Source organism: Tasmannia lanceolata, unplaced genomic scaffold, assembly GCF_043159265.1.
Source record: "Tasmannia lanceolata isolate RefF3 unplaced genomic scaffold, GAP_Taslan_0.1 ptg000008l, whole genome shotgun sequence".
In the NCBI taxonomy this organism is placed as follows: domain Eukaryota; kingdom Viridiplantae; phylum Streptophyta; class Magnoliopsida; order Canellales; family Winteraceae; genus Tasmannia; species Tasmannia lanceolata.
The window spans coordinates 67,752,325-67,761,357 of NW_027518685.1; the positions used below are offsets into that span (position 1 = coordinate 67,752,325).

Consider the following 9,033-nt stretch of genomic DNA (forward strand, 5'->3'; position numbering starts at 1 on the left):
AGTAAAGCAAAATGTGGGTGTCTACAGATGCCCCTCTTTGGTAGAGACGACGTAGTCATCGAATACCAAAGTTAAAATGACAGAACCATTTTGCGTAACTTTAATCGACAAAGGAACCCCCTAAACACAATGCAACCTAATATAATGCAAGACCTTAGATGAAATCATAGAATTGGAATGCAATAAAACAAACCCGCTGCGGTGCCGCTGGCAACGAGAGAAATGGGATACCATTTTCAAATGGATTTTCGGAGGGAAAGGAATATCGCTTTTGAACAGCTTCAGAGGAAATGAGACGTCATTTTCAAATGGTCTCAGAGAGAATAATGGATGACTTTTGAAAGATTCTTAATGAAAATGCAGCATCATTTTTGAATGGGCTTGGGCAAGATAAAATACCGTATTTATACGGATTCCAAGGAAATGAGACATCATAGTTGTATGATGTTCAAAGGGTATAAGAGATCATTGTTGTATGGACTTGAAGAGAATGAAATACCGTATTTGTACGGATTCCAAGGAAATGAGACATCATAGTTGTATGATGTTCAAAGGGGATAAGAGACCATAGTTGTATGGACTCGAAGAGAATGAAATACCGTATTTGTACGGATTCCAAGGAAATGAGACATCATAGTTGTATGATGTTCAAAGGGTATAAGAGACCATAGTTGTATGGACTCGAAGAGAATGAAATACCGTATTTGTACGGATTCCAAGGAAATGAGACATCATAGTTGTATGATGTTCAAAGGGTATAAGAGACCATAGTTGTATGGACTCGAAGAGAATGAAATACCGTATTTGTAAGGATTCCAAGGAAATGAGACATCATAGTTGTATGATGTTCAAAGGGGATAAGAGATCAAAGTTGTATGGACTCGAAGAGAATGAAATACCGTATTTGTACGGATTCCAAGGAAATGAGACATCATAGTTGTATGATGTTCAAAGAGGATAAGAGACCATAGTTGTATGGACTTGAAGAGAATGAAATACCGTATTTGTACGGATTCCAAGGAAATGAGACATCATAGTTGTATGATGTTCAAAGGGGATAAGAGACCATAGTTGTATGGACTCGAAGAGAATGAAATACCGTATTTGTACGGATTCCAAGGAAATGAGACATCATAGTTGTATGATGTTCAAAGGGGATAAGAGATCAAAGTTGTATGGACTCGAAGAGAATGAAATACCGTATTTGTACGGATTCCAAGGAAATGAGACATCATAGTTGTATGATGTTCAAAGAGGATAAGAGACCATAGTTGTATGGACTTGAAGAGAATGAAATACCGTATTTGTACGGATTCCAAGGAAATGAGACATCATAGTTGTATGATGTTCAAAGGGGATAAGAGACCATAGTTGTATGGACTCGAAGAGAATGAAATACCGTATTTGTACGGATTCCAAGGAAATGAGACATCATAGTTGTATGATGTTCAAAGGGGATAAGAGACCATAGTTGTATGGACTCGAAGAGAATGAAATACCGTATTTGTACGGATTCCAAGGAAATGAGACATCATAGATGTATGATGTTCAAAGAGGATAAGAGACTATAGTTGTATGGACTCGAAGAAAAGAGGCACCGTTCACAAACGGGCTCAAGGAGAAGACAAGACCATTCACAAATGGACTCGAGAAATGAGGCACCATTCACAAACGGGCTCAAGGAGGACGATACCATTCACAAATGGATTCGAGAAAAGAGGCGCCATTCACAAATGGGCTCAAGGATAAGACAAGACCATTCACAAATGGACTCGAGAAATGAGGCACCATTCACAAACGGGCTCAAGGAGAAGACGAGACCATTCACAAATGGATTCGAGAAATGAGGCACCGTTCACAAACGGGCTCAAGGAGAAGACAAGACCATTCACAAATGGCTTCGAGAAAAGAGGCGCCGTTCACAAACGGGCTCAAAGAGGACATGAGATTTTTCGTAGGATTTGAATTTGACGTAAGATTGGATTTGTTTTTTTTTTTTTGAATTGGGATTTGATTTGATGAATTTTTATTATTTTTATTTATTTTTTTTGTATTTTTGGGAAATGTGGCACCGTCCGCAAACGGGCTCATGGAGAAGATGAGACCATTCACAAATGGCCTCGAGAAAAGAGGCACCGTTCACAAATGGGCTCGAAGAATTTAGAGGTTTTCATGAATTTGAATTTGACGTAGAATTGGATTTGATGAATTTTAGATTTTTTGAACTCAATGAAATCGGGGACATTATAGATCGTGCCCAGTAAAGATATTGGAAACCAAGACTTTGACGAATGATGAGACGACCAACCTTATGAACGAAGAACCATTAGTAACAAGAATGGATTAGGAACACTTTTATGAAACTTCAACAAGATTTTTCTCAATGAGACTGTTGGTCTTGTCTTCTGGGGATTTTGATAACTGAAACCTTGAACAAGACAGTTGAGATTGGTAATTTAGAACAATGGCTCTCTTGGATATAATCATGGAAAAGTGGGATTTGCCTCTTGACAGGTGTTTAGATAAACATTTCTTGACCAGGATAGTATTTAACAACTGGAAGGAGATTCCGAATTTTAATGGTTCATCTTTCTGAGAAATTGGCTCAACCACCATTGCATCTGGGGCTCTTCCAAGCTTAAGGTGCCTTCCTGGGGTATGATCTTTTTACGAAAGTTGGGCTTTCTGATGTTTCTACTTTTGAACTCTTCTGAGTTGATCTTCTTTGAAATGTAGCTGTTTGACTAGATTCTCGAACTCCTTCATACGATCGCAGGGAGCTGACGAGGCTGGGCCTTCTTCACCGAGACAGTTGCATCATTTGGACACCAGGACGACGATTGACTCTTTCTAAAGAGAAAACTTAGATAAAATGCACTACTCAAAAGATTGAGCAGCTCTGAAGGAGTGAACATAGAATGACAAAGATTGACTGACTACACTGACAGACACAGTAATACTTCTGACTTAGTTAATATTTTATTTGGTAAGTCTATCCTTTCAAGGAATGTTTTTTTTCAATTGGTGCACATGGGACTTCTTCCTTGAAACAGTAATGCCTCAAGGATTTAATTACGCCCCTTAAGATTGCTTAGCTTCAATGCCCCCAGTTTTGAGGATATCACTTGAATTTGCTTGAATTTCAGTTGATCTTCAGTCTTGATACCGGCTGTAGCCTTCTTATACTGATTCTCTTACCGTGACCAAGTTACCTCTTCAGGGTTTTTAACTTGGCGGACCGCGCTAGCCTTAACTTTTGCCTGAACCACCTTTCTAGGTTTTCGATCCAGCAGGCTATCCCCTTAGCTTTTGCCTAAGCCGCCCTTTCGGGTTTTCAACTTAGCAGGGAAATGATCTTAAATTTTGCCTAGACCGCCCTTTCAGGTTTTCAGTCTAGCAGATCTTCAAACTCCGTTCTTTTTTTTTCTTTTTGTGTTTCGGGACCTAGATCATTAAATCTGAACACCGGAGGGACTTTATAGGTAGGATAGGGCTTTACAAAGAATGGCTTAAGGCTCAACAAAGATTTCGACCAAACCTGTGAACATGTTGCCTCCATATCCCCATGTAGGAATTAGGACGTGTGTAGTTCAGGGCAAATGCCCCTAGTTTGAAAATAAATTGTTTGAAGGTTAATTGATTTTTCTTTTTTTCTTTTCTTTCTGGAATAATTATCTTCTCTTCTTTTGGAACTTGTCCCTCTTTTTTTTTGGAACGATTGATTTTTCTTTTTCTTTTTCTTTTGAATCGACCGAACTCGGTTTAACCGAGCTGCCTACGTACCCCAGTGTAGGGATCAGGTCTCGTGTAGTTCGGGGGAATGCCCCAAGTTTGATGGGTTTTCAAGAAAATTTGATTTAGGCTCGAAGGGTTTGCAAATCGGTATTCTTTTGACATTGGGTTTTGATTTTGGGATTTAATCGGCCAAAGGAGGCCTTTCGATGTTCAGATTGGGAATCGATCTAGGTTACTAGAGTCTGTCTGGTACTGATTATTTATTTCTTTTTTTTCTCTTTTTTTTTTTTTTCACGGAGTTTGACGGCATTTCCAGGTAAGATAATGGATTTTCTTCTTTCAAGATTCTAATGCGTGCTTTCGGCTTTCATAGAGCGAAACTTGTTCCTTGACATCCTCCATCTATGGATTTGTAACTCTTGATATCTGATGACCACTTTTCAATACTTGCTCTTGAACTTCTTATCTTGAATTTGTTGGCTTCATGTTATGAATTTGAGAACCAAGGTCATTGATTGGAAATATGAAAGTTATTTCCACTCTATGCCCCTTGCATAGCATATGATATTCACTTCATTCTTTCTTGAACCTTCTATCTGGGTCTTTCTCTTGACATTAATGGTAACGCTTACGGGACCATCTTTTTATCCTCAAAACGGGTTTACCAATTCTTCACACTCTTCAGAGGGTAATGTATTTTCAATCGGCATTTATTGGATCAAGGTTTCAGTGCCAGTGTTTACCACTTCAATTTCATCTTTGAAAGGCTGAGATTGGCGCTCCTCCTCTTGTTCAAGTAATCGTTGTGACTCAAGTGGAGTTTCGTCAATTTTGTTCTCATTTGAGGAGGGAGTCTTATTTTAAGATCAGAAGCACACTTAAGAAATAGACACAAGTGAACTATTGGAACTGAAACTTTATTTAAAGAAAAAGATACTACATCTGACAACCTATCCTGAACATGTTCAGGATTCACAACTCTAAAAGAAAAACAAAAGATAACTTGCCTAGACTAGGCATTAACCTAGAACTGTAGAACCGGACTCAACAATTGTACTGACCATGATGGCTGACTCAAAATAAAATAGTAAACGACTAAAACTTTAACTGCCGCAACTGTTTGGCGTTGAAGGCTCGGCGAAGGCTGGTTCGTTCTGAACATCATCATGGCTGATACTTTCAATTTTGGACAATGATGACTGATTCGCATAGGGAAATGCCCCTAGCTCAAGGATTCTGAGAGTGAACTCTGAAGGACTTAGCAAAATAATCTTGAAAAAGGTAGCCCCTAGAGGAGGAACAGACCAGGGGTACAAGCAAGATTGGATTATCTGGACCAGGCATGATCAGATCATGAGAACGCATAATCGAAAGATTGTGAGATTCTGCATCTGCCAGTTAGGGGATGGCATGAAGATACGATCGAATCGTATGACAGAAGAACGAAAGACGCACGATCAAAAGATTAGATGAGATAGCATAAGATTGCTTTCAACGGATAGATCATGAATGACTAATCCTATGAGATCTTTGAAAATTATGGGATTTATATCCTAACCCAAAGGGAAAATTTTTTTTTTTTTTTTTCACATTTTATCAGTGTTACCTGAAGGCATCAACCCTAATCCTAATCTATCGGAGTGGAGAGAGGATCTCGACTCATGACTTTGTTCGTGTATCTAAGGACCGATCGTAGCCATTGGAAGATGGACTACGGCCTAATCTAGACACAAATAGGTAGGATATCCTAAACTAGGCTCACACACGTGATGCACATGTGTTCGTATACTACATGCATGTGTGGGTTAATCTAGGGGTAAGGCCAAGAGTTCCCTTAGCGCGAATCCATGTTCGATATACTGTACCAGTGTCCGGCGTATCAGTACGTGAACAAGAGATCCGTTTACGTACCATAAAGGTACTAGGCTAAGGGTGGAATGCTTCTCTAGCACAGAGGCACCAGGTGATGAAATCCCAGTCAACCATGCTAGATAACACTCCGGGTTCCTAAAATAGGATGTGTGTGCACGTGAGATGCAAGGGTTTAGATGCAAGTGATGTAAGTGTGTGCAATATGTTTGCGCAATCTATGATGCCCTCAGGTTTTGTTAGGTTAAGTTCGAGTAAAATGTGATGAGAAAATAAAACAAGACAAACTAATCTAACAAGTATAGAGTTTTTATGAGCCAGTTAAATTAAATTCAAATAAATTATCTTTTGAAATTTTAATGAAGTTAGGTGGTCCCCAGCAGAGTCGCCAGACTGTGGTACCCTGATCCCGCGAGAGGGGTGTGGGGCGCGAGCCGCCACGCGCTCTCTCTTTTGGTCTCTCGTATCCACGCGATTGGCGCGTGCATTTTAATGTTGATTTGAATTAATCTTTCCTGTGAACTTGGGATCACTAAGGCAATCCGAATTCCACACGAAAGAGACTGACAGAGTCGCCACCTAGATGTGGGATCTAGGACCCGTAATTAACCAGAAATCTAGACTCGCTACCTGGTTACGAGAATGGAAGGTATGGGGAGTTATCCGCCACATGCACCATTCCTGCCCGATAATCGGTCTTCGATTCCAAAAGCTAACTCTTTTAAATTTATTTTAAATGGCTCATTCAACTCTATGTTAATGTGCGAACTAAGTGACATGCATCCTAGAATCTAATTTCAATGGAAAATCCTAAGTGATTTAATTAAGCATTTACAAGAAAATTAATATATAAAACACCACAATTTGTTGTGGTGCCGACTCGCGGGTGGTATGCCGTCAGACATCCAAGCTGCCTACGTACCCAAGCCTCACTGGGATCAGAGTCGACGTAGTTCGGTGCACCTAAGCTAAGCTACTTATGCCTAACTCAACTAGGACACCGACCTAGACGGGATTGACTGTTTCAACAGTTTTAGGAGAAGTTATTTAATTCAAGTTGAGGATTTTATTATCTTAGGATTTCATCTAAGATGCTATATGATTCTCATCTAAATGCAAATGGTCCCTTAGACTAATGCAGGTTTGCCTACATCCTAGTTTACTAGGCTTGTCCTAGGGAAAGATTGGGTGACTAGTGTAACTAGACCTATGGCACGGTTGCTATACATAGCAAACGTCCGTGATGAGGCTGGACTCCTAACTCTAGGACTCCCTAAAACCTAAGACTCCCTAAAACTTAGGACACGACACGACACCGGTGTTCCTAAATTGGGCTCTAAGGGTCCTTACGACGGAAACCATAATCCAATGGTTCCGAGAGACACGAGATGAATCGAGATGATGAATAGTGTGAGGGAATGGGAAAGATAGAGAAAGGTGCGACTGAACTTGGGAGTGCCAAATTGCCTACGTACCCCGTGATGGGGATCAAGCCACACGTAGTTCCACTGGGGAGGTTGCTTGGATTTTGGAAAACAGGTTTGGTATTTGGATCAGGAATCGGGTTTGTATTTGAGCATTGGACTTGAGATTCAAAAACATTGATATAGCAATGGGATTTTGGAATTGGGAATTTGCATCAAAGAATTGAGCATATTGGAATCATCAAGGGTTTGAATTTTCGGAATTCAAAGTGGGCGGGCTTATGAGATTCGGCCAAATGGATTCAGACATGCGACTCGGATTGTGTTGGGATATGACTTGGTTGGATTGGGTTAATGGTTAGGGTCAAGTGAGTCGGGTCTAAGTTAGGAGCAAACCCGAGACTAGCCATGGTCTAACTAGGAGGAAGCAGGGTACAAACCAGGGTGCGGACCAGGGTGCACCAGGGTGCGAACCAGCAGGGAACCAGGGTGCGAACCAGCAGGGAACCAGGGTGCGAACCAGCAGGGGAACCAGGGTGCAACCAGCAGGGAACCTGGGTGCAACCAGCAGCGAACCTGGGTGCAACCAGGGTCTAACCAGAGTGCGAACCAGCAGGGAACCAGGGTGCGAACCAATATCGAACCAGGGTGCGAACCAGTAGGGAACCAGGGTGCAACCAGCAGGGAAGCAGGGTGCGAACCAGTAGGGAACCAGGGTGCGAACCAGTAGGGAACCAGGGTGCAACCAGCAGGGAACCAGGGTGCGAATCAGTAGGGAACCAGGGTGCAACCAGCATCGAACCTGGGTGCAACCAGCAGCGAACCTGGGTGCAACCAGGGTCTAACCAGAGGCTAACCAGGGGGAAAACAGACCCTACATGCTTCCTAACATGGTTTTTCTTTTAAAGTAAAAGATATGCATGAAAACAGACCCTACATAGAATTGAAATAAATGCCTACCTCTTTGGAAACCCACTTTGTGTTTGATTTTTCTTTGATGGTAATTCCTTGAAGATGATTCCTTGCTTGATAATGACTGCTTTTGATATATATCACCCAACGTATAAAATCACCCGATCCGGCAAGGATGGCCGAACCCTTGAAGAGATGAGGGAGAGGGATGAATTTTCTAAGAGAGGGGTTCTTTTTCTTCTTTTTGTTGGATGGTGGGATGAGAGGGTATTTATAGGAGAATGGGATAGGAGGTTAGGTGAGGTTAGGTGAGGTTAGGTAAGGTTAGGTGAGGTTAGGTGGTTAGGTGAGGTTAGGTGAGGTTAGGTGAGGTTTGGATGGTTAGGATGAGAGGAGAGGTTAAGTGAGGTTAGGTGAGGTTTGGATGGTTAGGATGAGAGGAGAGGTTAGGTGGTTTTGGATGGTTAGACCCAGGTCAAGATCTGCCATTGATCTAACGATTTACGGAAATCGGGTCTCGGAATGGAATCAGGGTTCGGGCTATGAAGTGACCCTATCTTATTTTGTCCCGATTGATGATCCGTAAAGTCAGATCAAGATATTAATGACCTAAAACATATATTAGGTTATTGTTGGTTAAAGTAAAGCAAAATGTGGGTGTCTACACCCGTTTATTTGGAAGATCGGGCGAGAAGTAGTTTCCCCGTTGTTTGGAAGATCGGGCGAGAAGTAGTTTCCCCGTGGATTTGAAGATCGGGCGAGAAGTAGTTTCCCCGTGGATTTGAAAATCGGGCGAGAAGTAGTTTCCCCGTTGTTTGGAAGATCGGGCGAGAAGTAGTTTCCCCGTGGATTTTAAGATCAGGCGAGAAGTAGTTTCCCCGTTGTTTGGAAGATTGGGTGAAAAGTAGTTTCACCGTTCATTTTGAGATTGGGCGAGAAGTAGTTTCCCCTTTGATTGGAAGGTTTTGAAGAGAAAAGTATTTTCTCGATTATTTGAAGATTTTTAGAAGAGAAAAGTAGTTTCTCAATTATTTGAGGTTTTTGAAGAGAAAAGTAGTTTCTCGAAAATAGAGTTTTGAGGAGAAAAGTAGTT

General features: G+C 41.3%; 1 long non-coding RNA gene across 1 annotated transcript; it reads right to left on the reverse strand.

The window, feature by feature from the left end:
- Window positions 1-4,636: 4,636 nt before the first annotated feature.
- LOC143885517 (uncharacterized) lies at window positions 4,637-8,173 on the reverse strand. The gene is made up of 2 exons (XR_013253366.1): window positions 7,989-8,173; window positions 4,637-5,126 (listed from the first exon to the last, which is right to left on the reverse strand). It is a non-coding gene; the product is annotated as an uncharacterized LOC143885517 (long non-coding RNA).
- Window positions 8,174-9,033: the final 860 nt, after the last annotated feature.